The sequence below is a fragment of the Eptesicus fuscus genome, chromosome 13 (genome assembly GCF_027574615.1).
Source record: "Eptesicus fuscus isolate TK198812 chromosome 13, DD_ASM_mEF_20220401, whole genome shotgun sequence".
Lineage (NCBI taxonomy): Eukaryota > Metazoa > Chordata > Mammalia > Chiroptera > Vespertilionidae > Eptesicus > Eptesicus fuscus.
Window position 1 is genome coordinate 55,402,164 of NC_072485.1, and position 21,160 is coordinate 55,423,323.

General features: G+C 45.3%; 1 long non-coding RNA gene across 1 annotated transcript in view; it reads left to right on the top strand.

Annotated features, from left to right (window-relative positions):
* The window catches only part of LOC129151227 (uncharacterized), a 56,387-nt gene extending 37,090 nt beyond the window's left edge, over positions 1–19,297 (top strand). The window contains exon 3 of the long non-coding RNA XR_008557963.1: positions 19,068–19,297. This is a non-coding gene — a long non-coding RNA (uncharacterized LOC129151227). The remainder of the gene's footprint in view (positions 1–19,067) is intronic.
* Positions 19,298–21,160: the final 1,863 nt, after the last annotated feature.

The following is a 21,160-nucleotide window of genomic DNA, read 5'->3' on the forward strand; positions in this document are numbered from 1 at the left end:
GATTACTCTTCCCAGAATCCAGCTGTTAGCATCCTTTTCAGTGATTTCCCATGACCTCCTCCGAAGACACCCTGGCGCTTTATACTGTGCCCAACTTCTAGGATGCAATGGGTGAGAGCTCGAATTTCACTGGAGTCTTGTCAACCTCAGCATCAAACCTGAAAAAGTCCTGCAACCACCCTGAGCTGTTTCCCTGGTGGTACTGAGTCCTAGGTTGTAAGGTGCTTAGTGCTGGCACACAGTAAGTCATCAATGAGTGGGAATTGCCCTGACTACTATAGTCTCCCATTCTGTCTTACCCAAATCTTTTCCTGCCAAACTCGGATCACTGTTCCTTAACAACCCTCACATTCCCCACCCCACCTCTGAGTCTTAGCTTATGCATTGTGTCCACCCGGAAGGCCCTCCCGCCCAGACTGCTTATCCATCTTCCATGAAGAATGGATCCTCCTCATGTTTGATAGATACTTCATTCAAGTGCAGCCAGGGTAGCAGATCACCACATTCTCCTTGTGGCCAGATGTTTTTCCACATGTTACAGCCCTGAACCAGATCGTTGGCTCACTGATGAAGGAACTAGTCTTGTCCGTCTCTTCATCCCCTGGCACACAGTAGGCCCCAATAATTATTGGTTGAATGAGTAAATGTTACTTGTTGCTTTGAAATTCCTCTTTCCCTGTAGTCCTGAGGCTGAGTCTGGCCCCACAAAAGGACTGGTTTAATATGCTGTCCATTCTTATAGAAAGAAGAGGGAGAAATAAGATTCGAGGAGATGGTTAGGAGCTCTCTGCAGTGATTCGGACATGTGGTTAGGGGAGGCTAAATGGGGTGGTCTGGTGAGTGGAATAGGAAAAGGGTTCACCGAAGCAATGTTTTGAAGGAAGAAGCAGGAGAATTTATGTCAGTTACTAGACAGTCGCTAGACTGATGGAGAGGGATGCATCTAAGATGTTGCCATGCTGCAGCACACGGGGACCTGCAGCCCTTTGGACGTAGCAACTTGAAGCAATGACACCTTGGGGTGCTTCTCGCAGCAGAGGCGCTCTCAGTTGGCTAGTACTCGTGGAAGCAGAGCAGTGGTCATTTCTTTTCAGACAAAGAAGGAAAACAAGACACATATTTAAGGTAATTTTCCCAAGCGCACATGACTAGATTTAGTGAATTCCTCAGAAAGGATTAAGAAATAGGCTAAAGGTAGGGGAAGTGACTGACATATTGAACAACTGCTATGTGCCAGGGAGTGTGCTAGGCGTTCCTTTCATTTGAGCTCATTTCGACCTCCCCCAAGAATCTTGATGTAGATAGTAACCCATTTTCGCAGATGCAAAAGCTGTCATGAAGGGACTTCTTCAAGGTCCCACTACTTATTTTATCTGCGAGACTCCAGCACTGTAATTTCACCTCGCCATTAGGATTATATCTCTAAATTTTTAAAACTGGATTTTATTTTAAAAATAGTATCCGCCAATTTCTTTGCAGGAGTGCACATGCATACACACACACACACACACACACACACCCACACACACTCACACTCCATAGTGGGATTAGCCTGGGTGATATCTTAAGATGTTTGTTCATCCAGAAACTATGTCTATGTCATTCATCAAATCAGAGCTATAGGCTACCACCCTTCCCAAGGTCGGTTACAGGCCGTGGTGAGGCTGAGCTGCTTTAGAGTAAGTGTCCTCTGCCCTAGCGGTCCGAGCTCTGAGGTGCTGACGATGTGGGGCTTTGGGTAGGTGGATGCTCACACAGGTGAGGATGCAGCTCCAGCCCCAGCTCCCTGACATCTTTCCAGATGGGCTGAACCGCTTCCTCTTCAGCCTGGCCTTGTGCTGCTGCTGCCCCTTTGGAGCCAGAGGTGGCAGCAGTTACATGTTGATCTTCCTCCTGACAGTTCCTTCCTGGATGGCCCGCCTGTCTTCCTGGTATGAATGGAGGGGGTGTTAACCAAACACTCAGGGGATGGACACTGAGGATCTACCACAGCACATTTCACATGTCACTGAAGAAGGATGGAAAGACACTGTAGCCAGAAGCAACTCAATTCAGTAGGTCTCGAGGCCCCACTCAGGTATCAGGGGAGAGAGGATAGCAAAGGCACCAGGCCAATGCCCTGCCTTCATTTCAATGCAGAGAATGTGAGACAGTACCAGGTCAGCCCATCATTCATTCATTTATCATTCATTCATTTATCCCACATTTATGTATTGAGTACCTACTATATGCCAGCCAGCCACAGTATGAGGCACCAAGGCTGTAATAGTGAGTTGAGATACTGTCCCCAATCTCTTGAGACTTCCAGTGTCTTGGAGGAGTCAGTTAATTCATCCAGCAATGTCAATGACATTGGGTAAGTGTCTATCTGACTTGGAGAGGTGGGAGCTGGGGGCCGGGGGGCGGGGGCGGGGGCGGTGTTTCTCCGAAGGAGGTGGAATTTGAGCTCTGCCTATAAGAGGCTGAGTGAGAAGCACACTGGGGCTGGCGATGGGGAGACAAACAGCTCACAGCATGGACTGAATTGTGTTCCCTGACCCTAAATTCATATGTTGAAGCCCTAACCCCCAATGCGACTGTGTTTGGAGATAGGGCCTTTAAGGAGGTAATTAAGGTTAAATGAGGTCATAGGATGGGGTCCTAATTTCATATGACTGGTGTCCTTATAAGAAGAGGAAGAGACATGGGGGTGGGGTAGGGAGTGGGCCTCTGGGCATTGAGGAAGGGTGATGTGAGGACACAGTGAGAAGGAGGCCATCTGCAAGCCAAGGAGAGAGACCTTAGGAGAAACCAAACCTGCTGATACCTTGATCTTGGACTTCCAGCCTCCAGAACGGTGCAAAAATAAATTCCTGTTGTTTAAGCCCCTCAGTCCGAGGTATTTTGTTGTGGCAACCCTAGCAGACTAATACACTGGTGTACAGTGATAGCGAGTTGGCTTAAGGTATGTTGCTTACAATGACCCAGACTGTAAGCCCCTAGAGCAGGCGTCCTCAAACTACGGCCCGCAGGCCACATGTGGGTGTTATTGCCATTTTGTTTTTTTACTTCAAAATAAGATATGTGCAGTGTGCACAGGAATGTGTTCATAGTTTTTTTTAACTATAGTCCGGCCCTCCAACGGTCTGAGGGACAGTGAACTGGCCCCCTGTTTAAAAAGTTTGAGGACCCCTGCCCTAGAGGGCAGACACTAGGTCTGTTCTCCAGCTTCCAGAATACTGCCTGGCACCTGGTAGGTGCTTTGTAAACATTTGTTGAGGAAGCAAATGTAAGAGTGAAAAGGACGAGGAAAGAGAATGGAGAGACATGTGAACAGTTGGGATTTTATCCTGCAGGCATTGTGAAAACACTAGTCTTCAGAGTTAGGGAATGACCTGAAAGTGGTGCTATTCGATTTTAGAATAAACTAAGGTGGATAGGGCAGGGTGAGGGTAGTAGTGTAGGTGAGAGGGCCTGCAACCAGAGAGACTAGTTAGGAGACCATAGAATTGACATGGCTTTCGGTGATAAGCTTCTACTCTGGGCTAAGACAAAGAGAAGGGAAAATGAGCACAGACACAAGGGAATAGAATTGGAGGAGCAGAATTTGGCCATCAATGGTTGACTCATGTCCTTTGTGGCTTGAATCCCAGGTGTCTCCAAGGTTCAGAGCCTCTCCCCCTGTGTCTGGTAGAATGGTATCTAATAGCCCAGTGGCACTTTAGATCATGACTGTCTGATGCAGCCTGGGTGCACTGTGATCTCCTGTAACTGTCATAATAGAGTCATTGGTGTTCTCTCCATTTGGTGAATGAGGTAAGCTAGTCAAGGACAGGCATGTGACCTGCCCAAGGTCACACAGCAAGGGTGAAGATCTCTAGTCTTCTTCTCCTTCAGTATAAGGTCACCCTTCAGGGAATAAGCCTGTATTCCTCAGTCAACAGAAATGAATGCTGATATTTTGTTATTTTAGCTTAATTTTCAACGGGAAAGAAGAAGGCATTTTTGGATCAGATTTTAATGACGCTGGAAAAGTTAGGTTATTTTTGGTCTTAACGTTGCTAGAAGTTAAACAATAATCCAGGCACTTTATAGGTGAAAGATTCATATAAATTGCATGAGGATACCTCTGAACATAAGTAAAATGAATTTATTTTGGCCTTCCAGCTCGATCCCCAATTGGCTGTTAGGAACCAAATTACAGAGTCCTCAGCACAAGGGAGGGCTGAGATATAACAAAAAGGGGGAGGCAGTGCCAACTTCCCAGCTGGCATCCTTTGTAGGTATTGGGGTTGGCATATTCGTTAATGCCCCTTTACTTATCTGATCCATTTAGACTTCATTTTTTCCTATTGGTCTCTATTATTTCGCCATCTATTACTTTCTTAAACTATCTAAAGAATGGTCTTTAACTGGAGGGAAGAGAGTGGCAGCTTCACCTAGTTTGTTGGTGTTTGTTAATAGCACAGCTTTGGAACCTTAATTTATTTATCATTTCTGGCTTCTGCTTCTTCATCTTGAAAATGATGATAAATAATGAAGCCTTTGGTGAGGATTATGAAAGAAAAATGCACTTCAAGTACTTAACGGAGTACTTAGCTCAGAATTAAGTATTAAGTGGTATCTATTATAATGTTTATCATGTTTCCCTTTCCTCATTTGGCAAAATCCTCTAGGTGGAATCTCTGGGGAATAAAGTAGGGGGCGGGAGGGATGGGTGACTACTGCAAGTTTGAGTTTATGTTTCTGATTAACTGAGGTTCATGTAAAATTCCTTGTAGTTTAAACTTCTGTTGCTGTGTCTTCCTAAAAGAAAGTCAGCTTTTCTGCTGTAGAGGCACAGTACATGCAAACAACCAAATCTTCTTTTGTGTAGCCATCCAGTAGGAACTACCTTGACCTCATCATTTCCCACATTAAATTACAATTTGCATGTAGGAATTAGGCTAAACTTTTCATGGGATTTCAAAACACCACCGCCCCGTGACTTGCATTTTTGCTTAAATATGTTTTATGAATGTCATTTATCATACTTTGTGGCATCCTCTAAAACTCCAGCACCAGGGAAAATAAATATCAGGTTATCTAGAGGTAAATTCCAATTAATCCGGGTTTCCAATACTCACCAGAGGTTACTTTGGTTCTCAAGCTTAGATCAGATTCTTCCATGCCCGAGGTTTGAATCAAAATAATGACATCTCTGACTCCCATCCTCAGGGCATTAATTTTTAATCTTCCTTCTCTTTGGGATAATTATAAAGAGAAGAATGTGGGAGTTGGGAAGAGACTTAGGAGGAGATGTGGATGGCAGAGCAGGAGTAGATGTTGGTGCAGTGCAGTCTCTTCTGAGGGGAGGGAGCAACTGGAGCCTAGCATCTGCTTTCCCAGTTCACTTGGGGGAGGAAGCAGAGGCAAGGATTGGGGTTGGGGTGGGGACTGATGGAGCCAGATCACGGTGGGTCCTGTTGTGGAAACTGGGGGTCATTTGGGGAATGAAACAGAGCTTTATAACTGTGTTAGGGAGAGAGGTTGAGTAATATGTTTGGGTGTACTGGGATTTCTGAGTTAGTACAGACAAGGTTACTCTAAGCCTTGTCTGTTTCCTGCATCCATGCTCCCTTGAACCTCTGGGGCACAGTGGGATTTGATGGACAGGAGTCGACATCTTGATTACAACCTGTAAGATCCTATGGCTTTCATCTCTTGTAAAGCTGTCACAGAGGTACCAGTCTGAGCACTGGGCACACGATGCCTTGATGTTCAGAATCCAGGCTCTTGATAGCTTCTTAGGTAAGTGAGTGAGGTTCCTTTAGGCCCCTCCACTCTCCACACATACCCAAAGCGTGGATTATAGAGGAGAGGCTCCCTTGGAGTGTGTGGTTTAAGTTTAAGTTCAAACTTTTTCACTGATGATATGATTAAAAAAATGCAATAAGCAGCAATCCTTAATGACATGGGAAGATCTTCATGAAAGCTAAAAACTAGAACAAAGAATTGTAATTCTTACATCTTGGGCATCTCACTTATGTAAACCTGCATTTAGTCAATTGCTCGAAGTCTCCCTTCTTCCCTAGCCATTCAGTTTCATGTTTATATCTACATTCCTAACACATAGTACATTGTTTGGCACACAGTAGATGATCAGTATATCTTTGTTAAATGAATGAGGGTGAACGATCTGAATGGGGTGGGGGTGAGTGGGCGAGTTAGGTCTGGCCTCTGACTCTGAGCTAGACTCTTGGTGACACAGAGCAGCAGCATCCTAGAAAGGGGGCTTTAGTTGTCTTTGGTTTTGTAATGGGAGGAAGGGTGTCTGGGAGGACTGCTTAGTGGTGAATTTGTTCTGCACGTGTGTGTCTTTATGTGTGTGCATTTTCTTAGCTTTGAGGACCCGGTTTCATTATTGTGAATCTATTATCTCCCAGCCCCTGGCAGAGGTATTCCTTTCTCCTTTGAGTTTCATGGGTCCATGGTGACGGGTGACCTGTTAGGTCACTTCATTGATGTCTGTGTGTGCTGATCACTTAGAGGTGAGATTAGAGGCGAGAACAGTGGCTCAGATGTACCAAAAATGGGAATGTACTGAATAAATCAGTGCAAAATATGCCCTTACATGTTGCAGCACAATGGGAGGAACTACGAGAGCAAGTAATGAGGAGGCAGGGAGGGAGACGTGTCCTATTGAAGCCCCTGGCATGTTCTGAAATGGAGACGAATGATGCAGCCATTGATTAGAAATGTCTGTCCTCACCTGGGCCCTCCTTACTTAGAAGAGAAGGTACATATGGTTAGGTTTATGGTATTGCTTTTCCAGGTGATTGTTGCTGAAAAATGGGATGAATTTAAGAGAAATAGATTTTTGCAAAGAGGTGCTGTTTAAGGTTGGTCCTTTGAGGGTCAGCCAGGGTGGTTTGATTCTGGTACAGCCCAACTCAGCGCCCTCCCTTGATCAAAGGGGCCACCATTAGCCTGGAATGCCTTGTGCCTGGTGTGGTTTAGATGATTATGCTAAGTAGTCGTTTCCTCCTTGCCCACACCCCTGTGAGAGGAGGGCGCTTTTCTGCTCCCTAGACATTGGACATGGCCTGTAACCTGCGTGACCAGTGGAGTGTGGATGGAAGGAAGTTCAGTGTGCCAGTGCCAAGCCTAGGCCTTAAGAAGCATAACTTATTTCCACCTGCTCTTGTGGGAACTTTTGATTTTCGCTATGAGAAGAACATGTCCCAGCCAACTCTGCCATTCCATCCTGGGCCTCAGAAACTTGTGGAACAGACCTGAGGCAGAGATGCCCTGGCAAACATGCAGACCTGTGGCTGAGAAGTAAACACTTATTTTTGTAATCCCTTAAGATGGTTTTTGGTTGATTGTTATGCAGCAAACACTGACTAGTACACCCTGGAGCCACGCAGACCTTTACTGGGCAAAGCATGTTTGATGGTTAATTAACTTCACAATACAATTAATTAAAAGTAATGAAGTGCAGGGTTTTTCCAAAGTTCTGTCCTGGAGCATTTTCCTCAGAATTGCCTGAAGCAACAACCCTGATCCAGACCCACCTCATGAGAATCTCTGGGGAAGCTGCATTTTAAACATGCATTTCAGTGATTCTAATTTCACTGAAGTTGAGAATTACATTCAGAATGGATTAAAATCTGTGACCACCTCTGTTAACACCAAAATCAGGGGTCTTCAGGATGGATTGGAGGAAAGCTTGTTTTAAAAAATAAAAATATTTTTATTGATTTCAGAGAGGAAGGGAGAGGGATAGAAAGACAGAAACATCAATGATGATAGAGAATCATTGATTGGCTGCCTCCTGCATGCCCCCCACTGGGGATCCAGCCTGTACTTGGGCATGTGCCCTGACAGAGAATTGAACCATGACCTCTTGGTTCATAGGTCGACGCTCAACCATTGAGCCATACCAGCCTAGCAAAAAGTCTATTTTTTTTTTTTAAAGTTGTGAAGTGTTTCACTTAAATTCTCTTAGAAAAAAAAAAGGTTTGTTTTTGTTTGTTAATAGAAAGGACACATGTGCAGAATTTCAAGCACCAGGCTTCAGGAAGGTCAGGAAGTAAGGCAACTCCATGTCCTTGCCATGCATTCGCCTTGGTTGTCACATCCTCTCTTGTCTCTCTTGGAGCATCCAGTTTTTTTCTCTTCTGCCTAACACCTCCCTCTGCTGCCATGCACAGTTCCTTTCTCTTCCCTTTCAACCTCAAGGCTGACCCTCATCACCTCCCCCTACCATCACAAACTGCCTCTTTCAATGTCACTGTCCACTGAGAACTTCCCTCTGTGTTTCTTGTTCATATTCATGAGGTAACCTGACTGACCCAGCTCGTTTTATCCACTTTAAAAGCAAGTCACGAGAGAAAGACCAGTCTCTGGATTGGCCACTCTAGAGTTAGGTGTCTGTTTCTGGTCCAACCAAATATGGCTAGGGTGGGAGCAGGTCACATGGTACAGAGCCTGGCCTTTGAGGGTAGATTGCTTCAGGAGGAGGCAGGGGTGGGCAGGCACAGATTGACATCTACTCTGTTGGGTAGAACTTGATGGAAAGAGGAGACCAGAGAGGAGGAGTCACTCTGGAGTGATGGAATCATCTGTTGAATGTTTGTCTTTCTCACTCTAGTGTCCCTGCCTCCACAAAGCTCACAGCCCAGTGGAGCAACCAGGCATTAAATGAATAATGAAACAAATATCTACTTAGGTTCCATAAATTGACAACTGGGATATTCTAGGGAAGAGGGAGCTTTCAACAATGGAAACAGGGAGCTGGATGGTAATGTGGAAAGAACTTTGGTGATTAGAACAACCTGGGTTTCAATCCCAGTCTCAGAATTCACTAGCTTTTTGATCTTAGGAAAGTTTCTTAACAATTTTGAGACTCATGCTTTGTCAATAAAATGTGGATACTAATAGTTTCTACCTTGTAGGATTATATTAAACCAGAGGCCTGGTGCACGACATTCATGCATGTGTAGGGTTCCTAGGTCTGACGGGCGATAAGGGCCGAGTGGGGCCTTCTGGCTGCCGGCTGGGGCCTTCCTTTATTCCTCACTGCCCCCTGGTGGTCAGCGCAAGTAGATAGCGAGCGATGGAACTCCTGGTCTCCCAGTCGAACTCTCGAGGGGACACTTTGCATATTAGCCTTTTATATATATAGATGAGATAATGTATGTAAAGTACTTAGCCCTGGTATATTGCATTGGTGTGATCACAGTGAATTCTTTTTTTTAAATCTGTCCCTGAGCTCATGCTAAGCCATGAGAAACTGCACTTACCTATTTCGGTCTTAGTGGGTCTACCACTGTCCCATGTCTGTAAAAGTCTGAGGAAAAGTCACATACTCCAGAGGACTTGGGTCCCAATCCCAGTGTGTCACCTGGAGTGACAGCAATGACTGGGTGAGTCCTGTCTTTCCTTGGGCCTGCTGGACTGGTGTGAGATTCTTTGACTTCTTGGTCTAGCCTTTTGCTGGTATTTGGTATGTGGGTCACTTTATCGGGGATCCTTCTGCTTAGAAGACAGGGCAAAGTCCCAGCTGCAAAGTGTCTTTCTCCCTGACCACCCTCCATGTTCCATACGCCAAGCCCAGGAGCCAGCTCACTGCTGACTGAGATCAAGGGCGCTTGAAACTGCGAGTGCTGGATGTGTGCACTGTCTCCCCTACGGCCATCAATCACTGGCAGGGCCTGTGTAGGACTGCAAAGAGGGAAATGGCAAATAAGCAGTTTGCGTTACTAGAATAACACGAAGCCCTTTGCCTATGGTAATTGAAAAAAAATCTAATTTCTGCTCATGTCCCTGGAGGAGCTTCACATTTGGATTCCTATGGAGTCTCTGAATCCTATTATCGACACGACTGAGAAGGCAGAAGGGATTCACCTGCTGGAGTCATGTTGTGAGGAGAATCCCTGAGTCCCCAGAATGGGGCCCAGAGAGATCATGGGTCTCAGCTGGATTAAGGAGCATGAGGTAGAGGTGATGGGGAAGGACATGCGTGAGGGTATTGTAGATGGGAGAGTGGGGGTGAGCTAGAGGCGCAGAGATGGACAGGCAACTGCTGGGACCCTGTGATGCAGGTGGTTTTGGTACGTTATCTATCACCTTTAATCCTCACGTCAACAACATGTGAGAGGTAGTGCTATTGTTCCCACTTTACAGATAGGGAAATAAAGGCTCGGAGAGGCTAGTAACTTTCCCACGGTCCCAACAGCTGGGAATGGTAGAGATGGCTCTTGAAGCCAGTTCCGCGTGACCCTAAAGGCTGTGCCCTTTTTCATCAGATACCATTATCACCATTATCAGACATCAATATACCACTGACCCCATTTCTGCCTTTTATTATTATCCCATGTCTGTCTTTATATGGACTCACTTAAAAAATTTAGCCTTGTTACAGCAGTATCAATGAAACCCTGAATTTCACGGGCTACTTATTTTTCTTTCAAATACCTATGAAAGTAAACTCATGGGTATGAAATTTTTAAAAAGTTCATTTGATATAGCACCTAAAATGTTGTATACCACCAGGGGTACACAGACCTCAGTTGAGGAAATACACTGCTCTGTGCCAGGAACTGGGGATGAAGACCAAATATGTTGTGTTATTATATCACAATATCAGAGAAGTCACTGCTGGTTCTCTGATCTACTCTGCCATTGCTGCCTCCCCACACAGGAAGCCCCACCTCCTGGCAGAGAGATGCCCACCCACTTATGTCTCAGGCAGGTGGCCAGGCATCATCTTCTTAGGCCAAATGAACCTCCTTGCCTGGTTTTTGCAAAAGCAGCTCATGACACCCTGTCTTTCCCTGTCTTCCAACTTTGATCCTGGTTCTGTGTGAGTAGGTCTTCATCTTCTGTTAGCCTGTCCTGGCATCTTTGTGTCCCCGAAGTATCTGCCCAGAACACAGTGAGCGGTCAACATGTGTTAGGGCAGGACGACACGGTGGGCATAGTGACCTGGAACAGACAGGTGCTGCCATAGCAGTAATAACAGCAGCATTCATATACAAGCATCCTGCTTTGCAAGGTACAGGAGTTAAGGACACGTTTTCTATTGTAGGAAATATTGGTTTGCTTTACAGATGTCATCATGGAGTTCTTTTACTCAGAGAACTTAGAAACGTGTGATCTCTTGTTATTTTTCATGAATTTGTCCACAGTGCAAAGCTGGGTTTACCCACATAACAATATTTTAACTTTTGTTTTTTCTACCTTCTGAGGAAGATTTCTGGGCAAAATTTTATTGTGAAGGGTACCTGAGCTTCATTTTGAGGGCAAGAAATTCACATCTCTTCCTCTTTTGGAGAGAATGAACAAGAAATGAACCTGTCTGCGGTATTTTTTCAGGTGGGTTTAGAGCCCAAGTTCCATGGATATGGATGACAGAGGATGCAGACTGTGGCTTGTGTGTGGGCCATCTCACACAGGACTGGCTTTCCTTGTGGTAACTGTCCATCTTCTCCTTCCTCTCCCCTCTTTACTTCAACCAGCCATCTCTAGCCTCTCTTCAAGATTCATCTTGCAATTCTATCCACTCAAAACCTTACCTTATCTCTTCTCTTGTTCTTTCTTCTTTGACTCTTTTCAACTCTTTCTGTATCTTTTCCCTACCTGATACATTAAAGGCATACCTTGTTTTACTTCATTTCACCTTATTGTGCTTCACAGATTTTTTTTTTTTTTTTTTTTTTTTACAAATTGAAGGCAAGACCCTCCACAAAGTGAAAAGATTAGGACTCGCTTTATTGTGATACTCACTTTATTACAGTGGTCTGGACCCGAACCTGCAATACCTCCGAGGTATGCCTGTATTTCGTTGAATCACTCATAGGTTAAGAGCATGAGCTGTGGAATCAAACAATGAAAATCCCAACTCCGTGACCTTCACCTAATGACTTCCCTTCTCTGTGCCTCACCTTCCTTCTTTGTTCAATGGGAAAATCAATAGCTATTATATCCTGGGCTTATTATGAAGATCAAATGAGAAATACAAGTACTTAGCAGGTACCCACTAGACAGTAACTATTTAGTAAATGTCAGCCAGGAGCAGAGCTAGTGGGAATGTTCCCAATTAGAGTGTAAGATGCTAGAGAGCAGAGATTGAGTCTCATGCTTGTGTTTTATCTTCCAGAGTGGATTTAAAGAGGTTTCAAATGCTTTTCCTTCTGTCTGCTTTATTAGAATAGCATTTAAATAAATTTAGTGTTTGGCCTGGACGGTGGCTCAATGGTTGAGTGTCGACCCATGAACCAGGAGTTCATAGTTCGATTCCTATCAGGGCACATGCCTGGGTTTTGGGCTCGATCCCTAGTAGGGGGTGTGCAGGAGGCAACCGATCAATACCGATCAATGATTCTCTCATCATTAATGTTTCTATCTCTCTCTCCTCCCTCCCTCTTTCTGAAATCAATTAAAAAACATAATAAAAAATAAATTTAGTATTTGGCTGCTGCTTAGATCCATTTTGTAGAGTGCCTGTCAGTGTTTATTCACAAGTGTTTATCTTCCTAGAGTAAAACACCCCAACCAAACCTGAGTCTTGCTCTTGGCCAACTAATATGGAGCATAAGCCCCAAGGGAGAGGACCCCCCTCTTCCCCCCGCCTTGCTCTTTTAGTGTGAAGCGAAGCAGGTCTCATTCTAGAAGCAGCCAGAGAGGGAGAAGTAGGAACAGCTCTGAGAATAGGGAAGTCCTGAGGGAGATGTCAATAACCAAAATTATCTCTCATTTCAGCAGCCACTGAAAGGAGCTCCACTTGGCCCCTTCCCCTGAGGGGTGACCTCTCCCCTGTGCCTGCAAGATGGGCCCAGGAGAGGGAGGAGGGAGCAGTCATTAGGGGTCGGGTTACCAGTGGGCATGACGTCAGGGCGGCTCCCAGATCTACTGGGAGAGGCAGCAGCTGCAGCAGCTGTGCCTGGTGACCCATCCTGCACCCTCTGCGCAGCCCCTGTAGGTCTGAGCCTCTGGGTAGATGGAAGAAGGGCAGCAGATGGCCTTCCCTCACCTGGAGGGGAGCCAGGCTACTCCTCTTCCTGCTCAATTCCCCTAGCAGGGTCACCTTTCAGCAGCTTTCCCTGTGAGCCCGTTTGCAGAGGAGCCCCTAGGTGATCGAGGTGAGGAAAGGCTCAAGTCCCTGGATGGGCCTCCCAGGGCTGCTGATGGTGGACAAGAGACAGGGAGTGTCCTGGGAAGAGCTGGATCTGGAATCCAGCAGACCCTGGATGAAACCCTGGATGCAGCCCTTAGGATTGGACCATATGCAAATTGCTTTTCCTCTCGGAACCCATTTTCTTATCTGAAAATGAGGAAAATAACACTTCTCAGGGATTTTAGTGTTTTTTTTTTTTTTTTGAGAAGAGAGCACTGAGATCCTGTGGTGCACAGTAAGAGCTCAATACATGGCAGCTTCATGCTGCCCCCCCCCCCCCTCATCCCATCACTCCCAAATATTAGGCAGGCGACTAGATAGAGCCTAATAGCTACAGTTTAGTAGCTGCTAGAACGTTCCTCTGAAGTCTTGTACCATCTAGAGCAGGTTTCGTAGGTCTGGGTGCTTTCCTTCTTTGATATTTAGGTCTCTAAATTCAGAGTCATCATTGTGCAGGCAAGGGCGCTGAGGCCCCAAACTGTCACACCTAGAGAGGCGGAACCGGTAGTCCAGGCCTCACAGCACTGTTTGTCATTTCCTGGCCTACTCCCTGCAGCTTTTTGTGACTCTGTTCTTGATTGACATCCTTCAGGGACTGAGTTCCCGGAAGATGCATTAATGGAGACATCACTGTATTGCACTCCAGAGCTTAGTACAAATAACCCTGGTGTGCATTCATTCATTCACTTGTGCATTCATTCAATGTAGTCCTCTTTCCATTAGGGCACATAATTACAAAGTGACAGTCTATAACTTTATCACTCACATGGCTCTGGTGTCACTCAGAGCAGGCAATTAGACTTTTCCCAAAGGCCAGATTTGGGGGTCAAGAGGGCAGGCTGGAGCATTGACTAGTACGCTGATGTCAGCTTTAAAATATGAAGTAGGATCCTGCAGTAATATGCTCTTTCCCCATGTATAGCTCCAACATCCACTATTAGGTTTGGATATAAAACTGCCCTCCTCCCTTCTTCTGGGCAGGGAACAGCCAGCTGGACCCAGAGTCCCTGTGGGATTTGAAGCCCTGAGAATGGTGGCCATGCTAATTTTGCTTCTGTGTAGACACAAACAAGCAGGCTCCTGTTGGCCTCCCTTTTTGTCTCTGGGTGAAGTCCAGAAAACTGGTGGCACATTGAGTGGGGGCTGTGCTCCCCATCTACTTCAGTAGGATTGTAAGAAACTGGACCAGGGGTGTGTGTGGCCTTGGAAGAGTCATTTCACTATTTTGAACCTCAGTTTTCTTATCTGTATGATGAGGCTGGTAATCCCAGCCCTTTCTCCCTCATAAGGTGGTCATGAAGATTACATGAGGTCCTGTTTGTGACAATGAAAAGGATATTAACAGTTAATGCTTCTTTGGGACTTCTTATATCCCATGTACCGTGAAAGTGTCCATTTTATAAATAAAGGGCCTGAGGCTCACGGAAGTGAAGAGCTTTGTTCAAAGTCGCACAGCAAATAAGTGATAGAGAGAGCATGGTGGACTTGTCTGTCTGACCCCAGCGCCTAAGATTTTAATCACTGTACCATGTACTGCTTCAGATTTGAGCTGTGTGACATTGGATGAGCCACTTCCCTCTCTGGTCTTCAGTGGTACCCTATGAAAATGAGACTTGGCCTGGATTAATGCTTAAGTTGCCTTTCAGTTCTACATTCCTGGTCATATTTTAACAAAGAACACATACACACACCACCCTACAACTCTTGCTTCCCCCAAGTCTGATCTTTGAGCACGGAAGGCCTTGACCATTGGCAGACTCCAGCTGAGAAAGTGTGCCGCAGGAGCAAGCATATTGTAACATACTTCTAATAGCAGAGCCTGCCTAAGTGGGAAATGGATGTTGTAATACAAAGGCAGTTAGCAGGGTCCTTGGAGGTTTCGGCAGGATGTAATTATGGTTCTTTAAAAAAAGGCTTGCATATGTTTTTGAGTAAACTTAACAGATGCCCGGATGTCATGTCTGTATTCTGTAGGGAGTCTAGGATGACTAATTTTCTACAGCAAGTTTGCATAGCACATGGGAATAACCCATTGCAAATCAATTCCTAGGGTGCAACTTAATGAAAGCTTTCATTGATGATTCAGATTAATCATCTAAACACCTTTATAAAATGAACCCAGCTTCATTCTGGCCTTGGACTACTCTTCTGTTTGATAAACTAGATGGAGAGTCCTCTCTGTAGTTATAGCTTAATGTGATTCCCTTTAAAAATAAATCTGTAGCCATGCCTGTTTACAGCAATTGAAGGTTTAATGCTGTGTGGTTCATTTCTGCTGCAGCATCCTTTGCAAACTTTTGTGACTTCCTTAGAGATTTCCTTTGAGTGGTGTGCCTAGGGATATCTTCTCGATGGTTCACTACCATTTCATTGTGGAATGAAATGCAATTGATTCTAAAGAATCAATGCCCAGTTAAGGCAGTTTGGGGGCCGTTTCCAGACCCCAGCACACTTTATCTGGAAAAGTCTTTCTGAGACCCATGTGCTCCGGAGGTTATTGAGAATATCGAGCAGCCGCATCTGGAGATCGAAAGATAACAAGCCTAGTTTCCTTCCGAGGGCACCTTGACATCTCTTTTCTTGCTGGAGCTCTAACCAGTCTGATAAACTTCCAATCGAATATCCTGCATCGAGTGACTCTCGTTACTAAGACCTGGTTGCGGGCTTCTGGCTGCCTTGGAGCTGAAGTTTTCCTTGTGATAATAGACAGTTGAAGACAGTTGGAGATGAAAGCCTTGCACGTGTCTGGTTTGAGCAGAATGTCAGCCTTTCAGTTACCTCCAACTAGTCATAACCTTCCATAATTTCATAACCATCGATCTCCCCTCCTCCTGATGCGCTCTCATTGGCCCCTTGCCCACATCCTGTAATTGTGCCCGTCACCCCCATGACCTTTCCTTTGCTGAGCCTGATTAATAATGTACTCAACACATTCCCCTGTTGCATCAAATACCAATTTGGCCTCAATGGGTGAAAAAAATGGCTAATGAGGAAATGGTTAAGTCTGTTTATTGGACAAGTCTTTTCATTGAACTGGTCTTGGGAGGTGAGGGAAGGGAAGAAGCTGCATTATAACATTTTGTTCAGTGAGTTTTTCTGAAACTCCACAGCAGAGTCTGATTCTGTTTACCCACATGCAGCTGACAGCATGTCATCTGGTACCGGGGGACTCTGAGGAGTCAAGGCTTCATGTGACACAGCTTTGTGGCAGGTGTTTGCCCACTCCTCAGATATTTCTGCTAGATGTTTTTGAGTAATTACATGGAGTAAAGTATTTATTTATGAAGAAAGAAAGGAGAATAGTCCCCTCCTTCTTCTGAAACATTTTGCGTCCTGAAAGGGTCCTGGAATGTGCTAAGCCGGGGAGGATGAGGTTGGGTAACCACAGAGGAGACATGGCGCCCCTCTTGATGGCTCCCCATCGTGCACAGGTTCATCATTTGCAAGTTGCTTCCAAGGCCAGGCTTACTGACAGTTAATGTTAACGGGACAGGTGCCAGAGATGTGGCTTCCAAGTTGAGTCTTGGGAGGACCCACCACTGGGAAGAGGTGTTTCCTTGAGATGCCTGTAGTTTCCTAGAAATCAGAGATGAAGAATCCTTGAGACAATCTAGTCCAAACCCCCACTTTACAGATGGGGAAACTGGGGGCCTCAGATAGCAAGTTGTCCTCTGTAATCCTTGCCATCACTGGAGAAGAAGTGCAGAAGAAAAGTGTAAACAACCCCATTAACCAAGTTTTATTGAGCACTGATTCTGTATTATTCTTTACTAAGAATTCCACTTGCATCTTTTTGTTCAATCTTCAGAAAAATCCAGCAGGTAGGTTCTGTTCGTTATCTCCATTTGACCAATGGGGCAATGTGGTTTTGAGAAGCTTAAGTAACTTTCAGAGGAGGTAGAACTGAAATCCTCCCCGTCTACATTCTGAATCACCTTCTGACTCAGCCTAGTTTAACCTCCCCACATTTTACAGGGGAGGACACCTGCATCTCAAAAAAGGGAAGCAACTTGTCCAAGGCCACTGAACTATTTGGTGGAAATATTGTTATTGTTCCTGAAAGAAGCTAACATTTATTTTTATTTTTAAATTTAATTTTATTGTTTCAAGTATTACAAATAGTAGTACATATGTCTCCTTTTTCCTCCCCATTGGAAGCTAACATTTCTTGACTAATTACTTATTTCCAGAGATTGTACCGTGTGCTTTACAATCTCATATTTAATTTTGACCATAATCCTAGAAGAAGATTGGTACCCTTAGATAAGATAAATGAGATCTGGGGATGTTCAGAGCAACTTGTTCAGTGATTTGTAGTTAATAAGTCGGGATTTAAGTGGAGGCTCCAAAATTCGATTGTCCTCATTCTACTTTGTGAGGCCTGGTGTCTGGGAATCCTGTATAGACTTGTTTCCAAATCTCATTTAATCCTTATAGTAACCCTGTAGGCAAGGAATCGAGAAGTTTGGATATAATTCTAGCTCTGCTGTTAAGTGTATCACATCCTCCCAGGCAAGGCCCGTCTCCCTCTGTGTGCCTCAGTTTCCTTATCTGTAAAGGAGGGGAAGCCTCCTTATTTAAGCCACAGGATCTTGTGAGACACTAAGTGTGCATGTGCTTCACATTTCAGCTGGAAAGTGCTGAACGGAGGATTATTCCATGAGGCCCCTTCATCCTCTGAGGTCTGGAAGTTTTCTCTGCTACTTTGTCCCCTCAGATCACCACTGGAGGGTCCACATTTGCTCTGAGTTAGATGGCAGCTGGGGTTGTATTTGATTCAGATGGAGCGTGGCCTGGGTACTAAATGGCTGTCAGCAAGATCTCTTTTCTAGCTGGCTTGAGATGGGGGGATTTGCGGGGGGTGGGGGGGACGGCAACGGAGCCGGGCTGTCAGTGCTCCTTCCAGATGCCTGGGGAGGGGAGGGCGGGGCCTCCAACACCGAGTCCCCGTTCCTTTGTGCTTGAAGGACAGCACACAGGCTGAGGCAGGCTGAACCCTGCTTCAAAGCCTGCCCTCTTCCATAAGACGGCGGAGAAGACCAGGCTGGGAGGTTTTGGGAGTAATTGGAGGAATGGCTGTAGAAACCAGCTCCAGGACCTCCTGGCCCCATCAGCAGTGCCTTCTAATCATTTTACAGCATTTGGCTTTTAGGTTGTCGGGGTTTCTAGGAAAAATTTATTTTAACCTTAACCAGTGTTACTGTGTTGTTGTTGTTGTTGTTGTTGTTGTTGTTCTTCTTCTTCTTCTTCTTCTTTTTCTTCTTCTTCTTGTCCTCCCCTCCTCTTCCCCCTCCCTCTCTCCTCCTCCTCTTCCTCTTCCTCTTCCCCCTCCTTCTCCTCCTCCTCCTCCTCCTCCTCCTCCTCCTCCTCCTTCTCCTCCTTCTCCTCCTCTTCCTCCTCCTCCTCCTCCTTCTTCTTCTTATAGGGATAGGGAATATTGTTTCTTTCTCACTGATTTCTTCCTTATTTTAAATCCAGCAATACTTCATTCTCTCTAAACCTAGGGGAGGCAAATCGCATTTTTGAGAGCCGACTCTTTGCTTGAACCTATGCTGAAACTTTTATACACATTACCCCATACCCATTCCCACAAAACAGGCCATTTTCTCCTTACAATGTCCATATTCTTGCTTTTTTCTCCCATAATAATTGTTTCACATTTAGTGTCCCTTTGCTGGCTCCTGCTCTGAATGTCCGGTTACCCAGGCTCAGTCCTAAGTAATTTTTACTTTTCACTAGGACTTTGTGGGTGATCTTGTCCAGTCCTCTGGCTTTACTGTCCATCTCTAAGCTGATGACTCCCCAGTTGATGTCTGTAGATCCAACTGTGCACCTGTGCTCCAGACTCATACTCACCTGGAGTCTAACAGGAAGTCTGGCCTCGGGGTGCCCCTCTGACCCCTTCTCCTCTCATTGCCCCCCTTAGGCCCAAGACATCACCTGTTCTTCGAACCTGCCAATGTAGTCCCACCTCCAGTTCCTTGCATCTACTGTTCCCTCTGCCTGGAAAGTGGTTCCCCCAGGATTCACATGGCTGCTTCACTCTTCATCCAGGGCCCCTTCTCTGCAAGATCCTCTCTGACCAAGTCATCTAAGCCAGCCCCTCCACAGGACCCCCTGCTCCTGCTATGCCTTTACCCGACCTTTAAAAATTTTTTTTGGCCATAGCACTTATCTTGCCTGAAATGACATCGCATGCTTATTTACGTACTTGTCTCTTTGTTGCCATCCCCCTGAGATGTCAAATCTACAAAGTCAAAAGCATTGTCAAGTTCATAGCTATAGCACCAGTGCCTAGAACGTGGCTGCAGGTGACCGGGCCCAGTGAATATTTGTTAGAGATTGAAGGAAAGAATAATATGAGAGGTAGGTATCATTTACACAGTTTTATAGGTGAGGAAGCAGAGGCTGAGAGATATACTATGCCCCATACCACAGGCATTTCTTTTTCCCTCAGAAAAGGTGTAATAGTTTTAATCAAGATCACCTACATAAAAACAATGCATTGAGTTATTTCAATAATAATTTATAACTTATAACAAGGATAGATCTTTCTTGCTGTCCAGATAGCAAAACTCAGTGTGTGTATTTCAGAGCGAGTATGACAATGGATTATGACCATAATTTACCAAATGTATGGCTGACCTGATTTTTCCCCCAAAACACAGGCTTTTCTGACTTCATACATACTGTGTATACTATAACTTGTCACCCATAATCCTTTGTCAGTTCCACTAGATGACTCTTTATCTAGGAATCTAAATATTCAATGCATCCAAAGAGAATTATTCTTAAAAATTATTATCTATTTAAGAAACACCTCATCACTGTATTTGATTCAGATGGAGCATGGCCTGGTATGTGAGCTGAACGATGTTGTCATAGTGCCTGGAACGGGGTGATGGGTGAGCAGCAGTCGACTGGACAGTTGTGGTGCACCACAGCGCGTCCTCAGATAACACACAGTCGGGAGATCTCAGTCATTTGTGTGCTTTGGCAGAAGCTAGTTGTTTTGAACTTTTATGTTGCAATTATGCAAATATATTGTACATATCCATGTCTTAATCGCACAATAGCAAGAAACGCCAAGAGAATCCAACCAGAAGCTGTTGAGCTGGATCAGTTCCTTTATATATTTTTTTAAAATCATCTCTTGATTTTAAGAAGCCTAGACCCTGGAAATATCAGGCATCTAGGACAGTTCAGAATATGACATTCAGGATACATAACCTTTCCCCCTCCTGTTCCCCAATTGTTTGGCCTCCCTGGCCGGTGAGTGCCCATCAGATCACTCAATTGCCCTGTGAGGTTGCTTCTTCTCTCTGCATTTGATGCCTGTCCCTTTATCAGGACCTTGCCCTGATTGGCAGTTATTCAGGCACACAAAGACCGACTGATTATATCTGTCCCTCCTGGTTGAATGCTCCTGTCTCACCCAGCCTTTGGATCAGGACCGGGACCTGGCTGTCCTCCTGTGTAGCCACATTGAAAATGACAGTTTCTTATATTTCTATGTCCCTTCCAAATTTCAGCCCAAGGCTGGCCACCTGGAGCCACTCAGTGAAGACTCATTTGCCCACGTTCTTGGTTTGTGGCGGCCAGTTGTTCCTCCACGACTCCCTCGGACTTGATGAGTCGTGGTTCCACGCATTCGGGTAAAGACTCTTTTGTGAAGTTATGGCTGAAAAGTCTCCAAAGGAGCGCTGTTTCCCTGCTGCAGTCGCTCAAAATCAGACATGTCTAAATTCATCCCAGAGGAGGGCTGGGTACAGACCGGGAAACAAGAGGCCACCCATCGAGAAAGCAGGCAACTCAAGACACTCCCTTGTCTCCTTCCCAACAGAATTCTTCTGGGTTGTTCTTTTCCTAGTGCTTGAATTTCAGTAACTCCCTCCTCCTTCCCCAGCTCAGCTCTTGCTCTGTACCAGTCTAAATTTACTGTCCTCACAGCCTCTCCTTCCTATTACATTAGATATTAGAAATATCCATCAGCCGGGCTGTTTGGGGGGTACACTTTAT